Genomic DNA, 13,302 nt, shown 5'->3' with positions numbered 1-13,302 from the left:
ACCCATGTCGTTCAGCCATACTTTCCCGGTTCCTTGACCGTACCTCCAATGTCCAACAGCGGCGGAAAAGCCGAGTTGACGACAAGCTACCTTTGCGTCTTTCATATCGAAGTAATCACAACAGACGGTTCCCTATTGACCACTGTGATAGATTTGTATAATCTCGCCAACTCCTATGAAATTCTTTGTATGCTAAATTAATTAATATGTAAATTTCTTTTATATTTTAAATTATTTAATGAGAAACCTAAAAATGTAATGCTTTTTAATTCTCCAAAATCGTTTATTTTTCTGTTTTATGAAATGGTCTATATATACTTTTCCCGATCCTTGTCCAAATTGCCAATATCCTACAGTTTTTGTAACACCAAGTTGTCCACATTCAACCTTAGCATCTCTGATATAAAAGTAAGGATAAGATATTGTTCCTCATTGACTACTTTGGTTACCTGTGAAAATAAGAATATCTTTTGATTTGTTCCATCATCGCTATCATGATAGGAAGCTTAAACTATATGACAGCAACTATGCCGTCAGTTCAGAATCGTCTCGATGATTTTCAATCTAAGTGGTTACAAACTTTATCCTTTTTAGCCCTAAGTCTGAAAAAGGCCCTTATTTCTTTTTACATTGTATTTGCTATCTAGTTTGTGAAAATATTAAAAATTTTATTTACGAACCGAAAACATACGATACCACACCAACATCATACTGGTGAGAATGACATTCAGATGCAACGCTTCCCCAACCAGAATGAGTGCAGCTTTGCAGTTTTGACTCTGAACCCGAACAACCCATGTCGTTCAGCCATACTTTCCCAGTTCCTTGACCATACTTCCAACGTCCAACAGCGGCGGAAAAGCCGAGTTGACGACAAGCTACCTTTACGTCGTCCATATCGAAGTAATTACAACAGACGGTTCCCGTGTTTCACTCCCACGTGTTGGGGCGCTACTTGATTTAAAAACTACACTGTTACTCCGTTGTCAAAAACCTTAAATTTTCTGGACGATAAGAACTTGGCTTAAGGTCAAGTTAGGTATGTGAAAATTTGTCTTAAACATTTGTATAAAATCAAAGTATAAACGATTGAATACTTACAAAAGCTGTAGGGGAATCTGACGTAGTAAATTATGTATATATTTCGCGTAAATCGAACTTAGAATCACAGCTTAGAAAACTGATCATTTATCTTTTTTATCTCCTCGTGGTTTTTTTCCTGTAACTCTCCCTTCTCACATTTCCCCTAGGGGGTTACGGTAGGGAATTTTGTCATTCTGCAATACATCCCCATTGACAACTGTGGTAGATTTGTAATCTCATAAACTCATATAAGTTTCTGTGGATATGTAATAATTGTGATAATATGTAATAATTTTTAAATTCTTCATATTTTCAGTTTTTTATTGGAAAACAATGTGAAAAGGTAGTCCTTTTTAGTGCTCTAAAATAGTTTGACTGCTTTATGAATTGCTTTATGTATTTTTACCCTATCCTTGCTTATATTGCCAATGACTTTCAGTTTTTGTAAAACCAAGTTGTCGATATGCAACTTTGACATCTCTCATATCAAAGTAAATACCGTCTAAAAATTAATACTAGAGATAATATGAATTCAACTACGAAGAAAGCTGTAAGATGTCTTTATTTAAATGACAGTATGCATATTTTATTTAAAGGGAACCTGTCATTCGAATATAATGCAAATTACTCATGGCAACATGCCTGATAAGAATAGTATATCTTGGGTATACTGTTACTCGTATAATCTGAACATACAACACCGACATCATACTGGTGACTGTCACAGCTAGAGACATGGTTTCCCCATCCACCGTGAGAACAACTTGCAAGTGAGAACTCTGAACCTGTACATTCCATGCTCTGTAGCCATACGTTACCCGTCCCTCTTCCGTATCGCCAATATCCTACAGCTTTGGTATAACCGAGCTGTCGGCACGCAACCTTGGCATCATTCATATCAAACCAACTCTGACACACTGTTCACCATTGACCACTGTGGTACACTTATAAGGCGACAAACGTTTACGAAACTGCAAAAGTCAAATCAATGATTTAATTTATATTGGCGTAGCTGCTATTTCGCCCCTTCTGGCGATCATGGTCCTTAGCGTTTTAACTGCACTGCTATGTGCCAGCAGGTACAATGGCAAAAATAAGCGAAATATAATAAAATAAGGACAATAAATAATATATTTATTTTGATGCGACGTCTTATTGAGACGAAAGGTCCAAAGCAAAAAATATATATATACATAATAAAAAATAAGAGCAATAAACAATAATTAAAATAGGTATGTATGTTCAAACATGGCCGACGACACCAACATCATACTGGTGGCTGTCACAGCCAGAGCCATGGCCTCCCCATCCATCATGTGAACAGCTTGCAAGTGAGGCTTCTGATCCTGTACAGCGCATGCTCTCCAGCCAAACTTTACCGGTCCCTCTTCCGTATCGCCAATTTCCTACAGCTTTGGTATAACCGAGCCAAAAGACAAATCAATGACTATACTTATAAATGTACATGAACTACACTACACATCTTAGCTAAGCGTAAGTGAAAACCGTTGTACAGTGGTTTTACAAATTTCGGAACCACTTCGCCACTATGGTTAATTTGAATACTGTACTGCTTAAACGATCCAGTGTTATAATGGCTATGAAAGGAATTCTCGGAGCCTGAAAATGTTACTCAGCTAAACATAGCTTTTCTATGGTAGAGACTTTATTATTCGAAGACTACGTACTACAGAACGTTTACATGGCACGTGAAACTGGTTGGACTGGGCTCACTATATCTTCTCCTGAACGAATTGAAATTAAGATTGCTAAAACGGCTAAATGTCTTTCTGAAGTGTAAGAGCAGTGTTAGTCTGTGTCTTTCAAACGACTTAAGCAGTGAAGAGGAAATTATTACTATGCTTTTTGCGTAATATTCCCAAAATGAAAGCTAATTGTATCCATCCTGATGATCACGTTATTGGACTTGGTGTAAACACCCAAATTTAAAGATGGATTTGTGACAATGTATAGTATATGAAGGATGCCAAGGTCGTCGACTTTATTTAACCAAAATTGTTAGACCTTGGCACAGTGGACGAGGCACGAGTAAAGTATACGATGGATGGTAAGGCATACGATGCACTGGCTTCGAGGCCTCAATTAGAAACTGTTCTCATAATCGGAAACGCTCCTGGGTGCACTCACAGTTATGGTGATTCTGGAATCGTGTACTTGGGATATAATAACAAAAAACAAAAACAAAACATCGTTTTTCAAAAGAAGTAAAAGTAAGCTTATATTTTGTTCACCTTTTTTAAACCAGTTTTCAAGTCTGTTTCATAGTGTTAATAGTGTTGATCTCCGAAAAAATGGTTTTTAATGAAAGACATCGACGGTAAATTTCATTAAACTTGATATTGTATTGGATTGGATCGTTAGTTATCTTTCGTTTTTCAAGTAAAATTAACCAGGAATACAAAGCGTAAAAATGTCGCCCATGCAAAACTTTGTCGAAGAATATTTTTTGAAGAACAAAACTAGCCCTTGGGGTGGTTGTGTACATGTGAAAAAAATCCGAAGTGGGAGAGTAGTAAGTTGGAAAACTCGTGCGAAAAAAATGATATAGTGCATTTCGATTTCATTTTTTTCACTTCATGGCTCTCATTATGGGGGACATTATCTTCATCGGGAATAAAAATAATAATAAATGAAGACTTTGTCCCCGCCGACATGCAACCTTGGCATCATTCATATCAAAGTTATTATGACAGACTGACCACTGTGATACACTGGGATGATGCCCTGACATTTAGTCTTCGTGTTTTACCTTTTGTTTACGCAAAATGCAATTGAACTTTATAAAATAATTATACTTGGGAATGAGCTGTCTGCAAGCAACCTTGGCATCATTCATATCAAACCCGTTATGACACACTGTTGCCAATTGACAACTCTGGCAGATTTGTAAAATCCAAGTCGATGTGACTAATTGAAACATCACTTGCATAGCCTTAATCCTAAAGCAGACAAACAAAGTTGTTATTATACAGTTAATTTAAATGTTTTGATTTCAAACTTTTGAACGTTTCAGGTTGAAAAAGCAGCGAAACTGCAGGATAAGCTAACGAACTTAGTCACCTTTTCGATGCAGTCTCCCTCGTCTCCAAGCTATTATACACACAACGTGGTAAATTATTACAATGAAACATGGAGGAGCAAGGCTTTTAGCAGTAATAGAATAATAAGATTTAATATGTGTGGATACAAGTCTACCACATTGGTCAGTGGGGAACAGTGTGTGCTTATGACTACTGGGATATGCGAGATGCGAAGGTCGCATGCCGACAACTCGGTTATTCCAAAACTGTAGGATATTGGCAGAATGGACGAGGGTCTGGGAAAGTATGGCTGTACGCAATGCAGTGTTCAGGTTCAGAGTCGTCTCTTGGAAGCTGTAATCACAACGGATGGGGAAACGTTTGGTCTAACTACAATTAGCATAAACCTACTAGCATACTATCACGAATCCTGCAATCTGATTGGCTAACGTACTCACTTATCTATCCTGTGATAGATAGCGAGTAGTGAAAAACAAACAATGCATGTTCAAGTTTCGTAGAAATCTCTGCTTGTTCTCTAAAAAACCTTTAAAAATAGATTGTAGAAAAGACAAGACTGTGCCAAGGAAAGGAAAGGTTTTGAACGGTATAGATAAATAAAAACTTAAGAATTATCGAAATTTTAACACGAAAAAGCGGCTGTCAGATTTCAATGAGATTTTCATGTGCAAAATTACGACGGACAAACAACTGGCTACTGCAAGAGATAATGATGGCATTTTAAAAGAATTCCATCAAAGAACGGGAAAAAAATCCAAAAGACAACTTATTCACATGTATTGAAGAACAGACGAGAAGAACAAGAACAGACGAAGCAATAAAGAAAGTGCCAGTTAACTGACAAGAATCTTATAGCAAATTGTAAACATGGGACGGCTTTGAACTGTTAAATGATCTGACAACAAAGCATTTGTAAATAAATTATTTCAGTTTATCACTCATTAATTTTAAAAAATGATTTCAAGAACTGATAAGGTAAAAAATATTGGAAAGAGAGTTTTGACAGCAATAATAGAGACAAAAAGCTATAGAAATAGAGCAAGGTTAAGCTTTAATACGTCAATACTTCACAAATATGAATGAAAACAGTGCCGCCGGTTGAGTTTCGCTTTTCACAGTAAAATTTTCAGTGTCATTTTTTTGTTTTTCAATACTATATTATTATCTAGTAGGTTTATGCTTAAGGAGGTTGGAAAGTGTTTTGTGCCTTCACATACACTTATATGTTCATTTAAGAAATCGTAACTCAGGAACCAAACGGTTAATTTTTTTGTAAACCGGAGTATGTAGGATCTTTTGAAGAACATTATCTCGATCTTCTTAACACGTCGTTTTAAAGAAGAATATTTTTTTCTTCTGAGTATTGGCGGGTGTTGAGCTGGACCTCGTTCGTTTCACTTATGACATCGTATTTCCATCGGCCAGTAAACACAATTTTGTAGCTCTCGATATTTTTTAGAGATTAAAGCTGGAAAAATGTTCAAAAATAGCACAAATGTGTGCTCTGAACAAACATCTCCAGTCGGTTGGGAAGCAAAAGAGAAAAAATCCAGTGGTGCATGATGGGACTTCGAGGAATATGCGTATATGTACCAGAGGTCAAATTGATATGGATACGATTTCTTTTTCTTAGGGTAGCATATATGACTCTAAATTGGTTAAAAAATGATTTTTAAATCATTTAAAAAGCACTAAACCGGAATTCCTACCAATAGTTATCTCATATTTCGAACGGAGCTTTGAAATATAATTTCATCCGTTTACACATCATGGTTGTGAGTTGAGAGTCAACAGTACCCCATCCAGGATGAGAGCAGCTTGCAAGGGATCACAGAACCTGTACATTCCATGTCGTCCAGCCATATTTTATCTGTGCCACGTCAGTATCGCCAATGTCTAACGACAAGCTACCTTGGATTCCCCCATGTCAAAAGCATAAGAACATACTGTTCCCCATTAATCACTGCTAGCGCTGTCGAACACATCTCCGACGAACGAAAAGCGCTGCAATACGTCAACATCCCACGTGTGACTGTTGCACCCAGAGTTTACGTTTCCCCATCCATTGTGTGTACAGCTTCCAAGCGAAGACTCTGAGCCTGAACACTGCATGTCGAACAGCCATACTTTTCCCGACCCTTGTCCATTCCACCAATATCCTACAGCTTTGGTATAACCAAGCTGTCGACATGCAACCTTGGCATCCCTCATATCAAAGGCATCGATGTAACCATCATGACACACTGTTCCCCATTGACCATTATGGTAGATTATATATAAGCTATCTAAACTGCGATCACACGGCTGATCCTCAACAAAAATATGTTGCACTTTTTTTTCAAAAGGTAAATATTAAATAACTTGTATAAATGTTGCCACATTCTGAAGGATTTGGTACGCGTGTTTTAGGAGACCAAACAAGGGCATGCATTCTCTAACTTATCACTGCTTTACAAAATAATCACTATTCTAATCTTAACGCTTGTCTCGCGATCCTTCGATTCCCAGACTATATATTAGACCTCTAAATTATAACAAATAACACAGTAGTTGGGAAGGACAAAACATACTACACCAACATCTGCGCCGTAACCGCCGCACCAATCACCATTACCATATCCGCTACTGGCACAGCTTTGAGGGGAGGTCTCTGAGCCTGTGCATTGCATGTTAGTCAGCCATACTTTGCCCGTTCCTTGTCCAAACCACCAATATCCTACAGCTTTGGCATAACCGAGTTGTCGGCATGCCACCTTGGCATCCCTCATATCAAAGTAATCGGAACCAGCATAACACACTGTTCCCTATTGACCACTGTGGTAGACTTCTATAACTCCTGTAAAACAAAATTCATTGTCCATTTTTGCCCCTTACCGTTAATAATCGGGTTTTTTTTCCGCTCCGGTATCCTAAAAAATCGTGCATTCTGATTGGCTGTTTGAGCGGGCGGTATTTTGTCAGTATCTGCCCGCGGTCGCGGTCAGGTATCCTTTGCCGCTAAACAACAAGACAAAAAAAAAAAAAAAAAAAAAAAACAAGTAAAAAAATGCGAGGAAAAAAATTAATGTTATTAACCGTCAACGGCCTCGGTCCGTACATTCAAGACCTCGTGCACAGTTTTTCCCTTTCCGGACCTCCTGGCCGGTGAATAACGAAGAAATAATAAACAAGGAAATCTTAAAAAACATCAATTAATGTCATATAAAAACATGTTATATAAACAGTAAACATAGTATATATAGTAAATAAGTCAATGAGAATAAATTTTAAAGTAATAAGTAAACGGCATATCGTTGTGGCATTTCGTAGTATTGTGACGAGACTTTTATTGGACTTTTGAACTTTTATAGTATATTCGTACAATATTTTACAACGAGAACGAGACTTTGTCATTACAAAGAGCACCACGTCTAAGAAAAAATGGTAACCCATGGAGTTGATTTTCATGGCTTGGCTGACATCACTTCCGCCAGTGCGTACATAAATACTGGGATTCTGCCCCACAGTTTTAGTAAAACGAAGTTGTCGACAAGCGACCTTTGCATCCCTCATTTCAAAGTAATCATGCTTGAAAACTCATATATATATACACTTGATTGCAGAAAGGTTGTAGTATACATTTATACAAATACCTAATTTATTCAGTATATTTAATGATATGCAAAACAGAAAACTCGCTTTATTTATTATTTGTTTCATTCAATAAACGTCAAAATATCTTATTCTTGTGTTTTACATCCTACAGATTAAATATCAATTGGTTTTGAGGGTTAAAAAAAGTAAATATGCAATATGCATCTCATTAGATATTTGTATAAATGTATAAATGTATACTACAACGTTTCTGCAATCGAGTGTATATATATACATATATATATATATGTATATATATATATATATATAATAAATAAGAAAATAACGTGATATGAAAATATAAATATTTTTACAGTCAACACACTCCACGCATAACCTCGCATTTTTCAGCTTTTCTAAGTCTGGCTTGAATACGAATAGTGATAGTGATCAAAACTGACGCGACAGCTGCAACATATCCTACGAGCTGCACATTTTACTGCTTTTTCCAATACAAAAATACTTGCACGAATTTAAAATACTTTTCAATTAATTAAAATAAGTTTTTAAACTCTTTTAAAACGTCGTTTTAATGCGTTTAAGATTTGTGATGCATTATCTACGTTTCTTTATTTCAATAATCGAATACTTTTTTCAATCATTGCAATATTCGTAGGTTAAGCGTTAATGCGTAGAGTGTAATTGGATTTAATTTAAGAAAAACTTAGTAACGAAGACAAAAAACAAGGAACTTAGACTTTCATGGCAAAAAACGAAATATTGCGTAAAATAAAAAGATCACATTTGTCCCGATTTCACTTCAACAGTCGAATCAGGAAAAACTAGATAAGTTTCTCGTTCCTTGGTATCTTTAATTGTTAAAGGATTAGTTATATAATTTAAAAATCACTCAACATCATGCTGGTGAGGATAGCAGTCAGAAGCAACACTTGCCCATGCAGAATGAGTGCAGCTTCCAAATGTTGACTCTGAACCTGAACACCCCATTCCGTTCAGCCATATTTTCCCAGAACTTTGACCCTCGTCCAATTTCCTACATCGGAGCGGAGTTGACGAGACACCACCTTTGCATCATCCCTCAATTCAAAGTTATCACAATATACGTTCCCCAATGATCTCTGTTGTAGATTTGCATAAACAAACCAAACACCAAAACTATACGATACCACACCAACATCATACTGGTGAGAATGGCATTCAGATACAACGCTTCCCCAACCAGAATGAGTGCAGTTTTGCAGTTTTGACTCTGAACCCGAACAACCCATGTCGTTCAGCCATACTTTCCCAGTTCCTTGACCGTAACTCCAAAGTCCAACAGCGGCGGAAAAGCCGAGTTGACGACAAGCTACCTTTACGTCGTTCATATCAAAGGAATCACAACAGACGGTTCCCCATTGACCTCCTAGGAATTTCTTTGTATGCAAAATTAATAATATGTAATACTTTTCAATTTATTTATAGTTTAAATTCTTTAATGAGAAACCGTGCAAAAATGTAATGCTTGTTAATTCTTCAAAATCTTTAATTTTCCTGTTTTATGAAATAGTCTATATATGCTTTTCCCGATCCTCGTCCATATTGCCAATATCCTACAGTTTTTGTAAAACCAAGTTGTCCATATTCAACCTTGGCATCTCTCATATTAAAGTAAGCATAAGACATTGTTTCCCATTGAATACTGTGGTATACCTGTGAAAATAAAAATATCTTTCAAGTTGCTTAATCGCCGTGATGAAATGAAGTTTAAACTATGTGGCAACAACCATACAGTCAGTTCTTCGAGGCAGACTCGTCGGATGGCTTACGATTGCAGTGGTTAAAGGACATAATTATCACAAGGCTAGACAAATTTAAAATTTTCCCGATCAATCGAAATTTAGTTATAGTGTCGACGACCATGTATCGAAACGTTTGGTAAATCCCTTATCGTTAGCTGATATGAGACAAAGACGTTTCTTTTGGTGGCTTAATTATTAGTAGTAACATAATTGTGCGTTCAAGAAAGAGTTAAAATATTTTTCTATGAACAGAACCAACTGTTGAATTTCTTGAAATCGTTTTTTACTGCAATATATAATAAAAAAACCTTTAAAGACTAATTAGTCTTAAGGTTTTAGGATACGAAAATTGACGAATTGCTCGAAAAAAAATTTTCTTTTTAATTTCGTAATTTTAAACTTTTATCTTTCATATGTTTGTAAAAACTTCTTGAAATTTTTGATTGGAAAAGCCAAAATTTGAGAAAAATCGAAATCGTGGCTTTATCAAGACCGGAAATGTACCGTCGCTTAATATATGCACATCTGTCATGCTCCTTTGCCTTTGTAAAAAGATCCTACATTGCGATTGTCCAGAACACCAGATAATTTGAAAAGTGATGACAAAATGGAAGGCACAAGGTGTTCTGACCAACACCATCGTGGCTCCCTGCAGCTTCCGGCTCCAAACAAAGAAATGCGTTTTTCTCGAATCTTTTTTTGCCGCTAAAACCTCAACTTCAAAAAGCTAAAAGTCCCTTTGATGTCATTCGATTTTTCTAAACTTTGGAGAGTTTATAAAGTAACTCATGATCCAAAAAAGTGTGTCTCCGATTTAATTTTAATTTCTTTCCAAAGTTATGACGCTTTTTACTTTAAACAGCACTCCAAAAGCAATCGCCTAACTTTGATCAAAAATAGCGAAAACAGATATCAAAAATCTGGGACACCCTTTTTGACCTTATTATCTCCTGAGTATGTTAAGCCATTTTTCGCAAACATAGCTTAAAATGCACGTCTCCGTTAACGTTTTCACTGAGGCATGGTCAAATTTCGCTTCAAGGACAATAATGTGAACAACAATGAAAAAAATCGTTTTTTGAACATTTCTTCATAACTTTGTTTACTCAGCTTTCAGAAAATGTATACTTTGTTTGTGTTATACTATAATGTCAGCGCGTTATTTAAGTTTGCGCGCATAGTGGTCGTAAACGTATCCTAATACCTTAAGCGTGTAGAGGTAACATGAATTCAACTACGAAGAAAGCTGTAAGATGTCTTTAAAAAAAACAACCTGTCATTGGAATATAATGCAAATTACTCGTGGCAACAAGCCTGATAACAATGGTATATCATGGGTATATTATTCACTTGTATAATCTGATCATACGACACCGATATCATACCGGTGACTGTCACAGCTAGAGGCCATGGATTCCCCATCCACCGTGAGAACAACTTGCAAGTGACGACTCTGAACCTGAACAGCTCATGCTCTGCAGCCATACTTTACCGGTCCCTCGTCCATATTGCCAATATCCTACTGCTTTGGCATAACCGAGTTGCTGGCATGCAACAATGGCATCCCTCATATCAAACGAAACATGACACACTGTTTCTAGATGACCACTGTGGTAGAACTGTATAAGGCGACAAAATGCATAAACCAAAAAATAAAGCAATAAATAAATAGATATATAGAGTTTACCAGCATCATTTACTATAGAACTAAATACAATCTCACTCTAGACTGAGCCTGTACTTATTAATAGTTACTAGCTTAATGGTATATGTCTTAATTAATTAAGTTTGAATTCTTCGAATTTTGCCTAGACTTACATTCTTACTTTAGAATTGATATCATGATGATTTTCTTGCAAGGTGTACATAATTTAACTTTGGTTGTAGTTTTATGTAGAAACCAACGATGAGAACATAGTTTGCTTTAGGAAATTGTGTTACTGTTTCCCCAATTCAAGAAAACAGACTATTAACGAGTCCTACAAAGTTAATTTATACGGGTGTTCCTAAACCGCGAAAAAGCGAAATGGGGAAAAAGTGAAATAGCGGAATGAACATACATATAGAATAAAAATTATAAATAAGGAATACATTTCGTGTCGATTTCAGGCAAAATTGTTATTTCATGTAGATGTTTACGGTGTATTTTCTTCTTAATGTGCATCAATATGTCAACACCAATGTTTTGCTTTTTCGCTATTTTGCTATTTCGCTTTTTCGCGGTTTTGGAACACCCAATTTATACGAGGTAAGGAATGTCAAGTTTGCATGTCAACAACTTGGTTTCACTAAAACGTTTTACCTTCGTATCTAGGAGAAGCGGTCGGAAAAGTAGGGCTAAATAGCATGAACTATACAGGCCTCACTTGGAAGTTGTAGTCATAATTTATGGGAATTGAAAAGGTGGTAAATCCAATACGGTTATAGTGATGCTGATGTCGTGTTTGCATACAGCAAACACCAAGGTAGAAACCTGTTACTGTTTAGTAATAGGACATTTTTATCATCAAAACATTTCTAAGGTCTTCATTTAACCACGCATCCTTCATTAAATTTTTCAAAATTTCAGAATTGCTCTACGGATGAAATGAACTTCAAAGTAGTTGTATTTCAAGATATCAATTGACTTATTTCATGACGAAGTCACAGCTTGTTTATGTGGACAGTAATATTAAAAATTTAGGATCGTCTTTTCGTTTGCGTTATTAGTGCAATATCTAGCTGTCCCCACTTCATAAACCAAATTTTATTGTGATTTAATTTCTATTGGTGTGGCTGTTATATTTCGCCCCTTCTGGCGTCATGATCCTTAGCGTTAAAAAAACAATATATTGCTTTGATGTGACGTCTTATTGAGATGGGGAATTTTTTCAACTACACTGCATTGCTATTAGCCAAAAGGTCCAATAGAAAAAAAAGTGAAAAATAAGAAACGTAAGGACAATGAACAATGATTAAAAGAGGAATGAATGTTCGAACATGGTCGACGACACCAACATCAACTGGTGCCTGTCACAGCTAGAGCCATGGCCTCCCCATCCATCGTGAGAACAGCTTGCAAGTGAGGGTTCTGACCCTGTACAGCGCATGTTGTCCAGCCAAACTTTACCGGTCCCTCGTCCATATTGCCAATATCCTACAGCTTTGGCATAACCGAGTTGCCGACATGCAACCTTGCCATCATTCATATCAAAGTAACTATGACACACTGTTCCCCACTGACCACTGTGGTAGACTTTTAATTATTGACAAACGTCAATAAACCTGCATACAACTAAGCAATTACTATATGTTTGCAAATGATTACTTGCTAGAATTGCATTAGCTAATCCTAAACTAGAACTATATATATTGTTATTAAATATTTGAGATAAACGCGCGCGCTGACTGGCTGGGTACTTTGGTTTATATCAGAGGACAGACACTCTCTCATGTTCCTAAGCTATTTTATCTTGTGCTCTACAGCTTCCAGCGTGTTTATAGCCAAGCGCGTAATATCTTTTGTCTTGTTCTCAGTATATAAACACTCCTTCCTAACACCTTTTTCTCTTTTACTCCGACGAAACGTGAGTACGTTTTTTCATCTTTTGATGGTGTAAAATTGACCCTTTTATCATTACTGGAAAATATATGATATAATAATATTTCAAAGGCAGCGCGATATTCGCTTCCAGCGTAAAGGGATCTTGACGGTCTCGAATTAGGTCTCAAAGTTATCCTGAAACGTAAATGAAAGTATCTCTAATTGGAAAGTCGATTTCTCATATAATTTAAGGTCTATA

General features: G+C 36.4%; 1 long non-coding RNA gene across 1 annotated transcript in view; it reads right to left on the bottom strand.

The window, feature by feature from the left end:
• Nucleotides 1-13,302, bottom strand: part of LOC116306029 (uncharacterized) — a 328,067-nt gene that overhangs the window by 141,193 nt on the left and 173,572 nt on the right. The window lies entirely within an intron of this gene.

Source organism: Actinia tenebrosa, unplaced genomic scaffold (assembly GCF_029948245.1).
Source record: "Actinia tenebrosa isolate PJP-AT-01 unplaced genomic scaffold, QUT_ActTen_1.0 PGA_scaffold2__45_contigs__length_23673736, whole genome shotgun sequence".
Classification (NCBI taxonomy): Eukaryota; Metazoa; Cnidaria; class Anthozoa; order Actiniaria; family Actiniidae; genus Actinia; species Actinia tenebrosa.
Note: the sequence above shows the minus strand (reverse complement) of the source record. Positions and strands in the feature narration are given on the sequence as shown.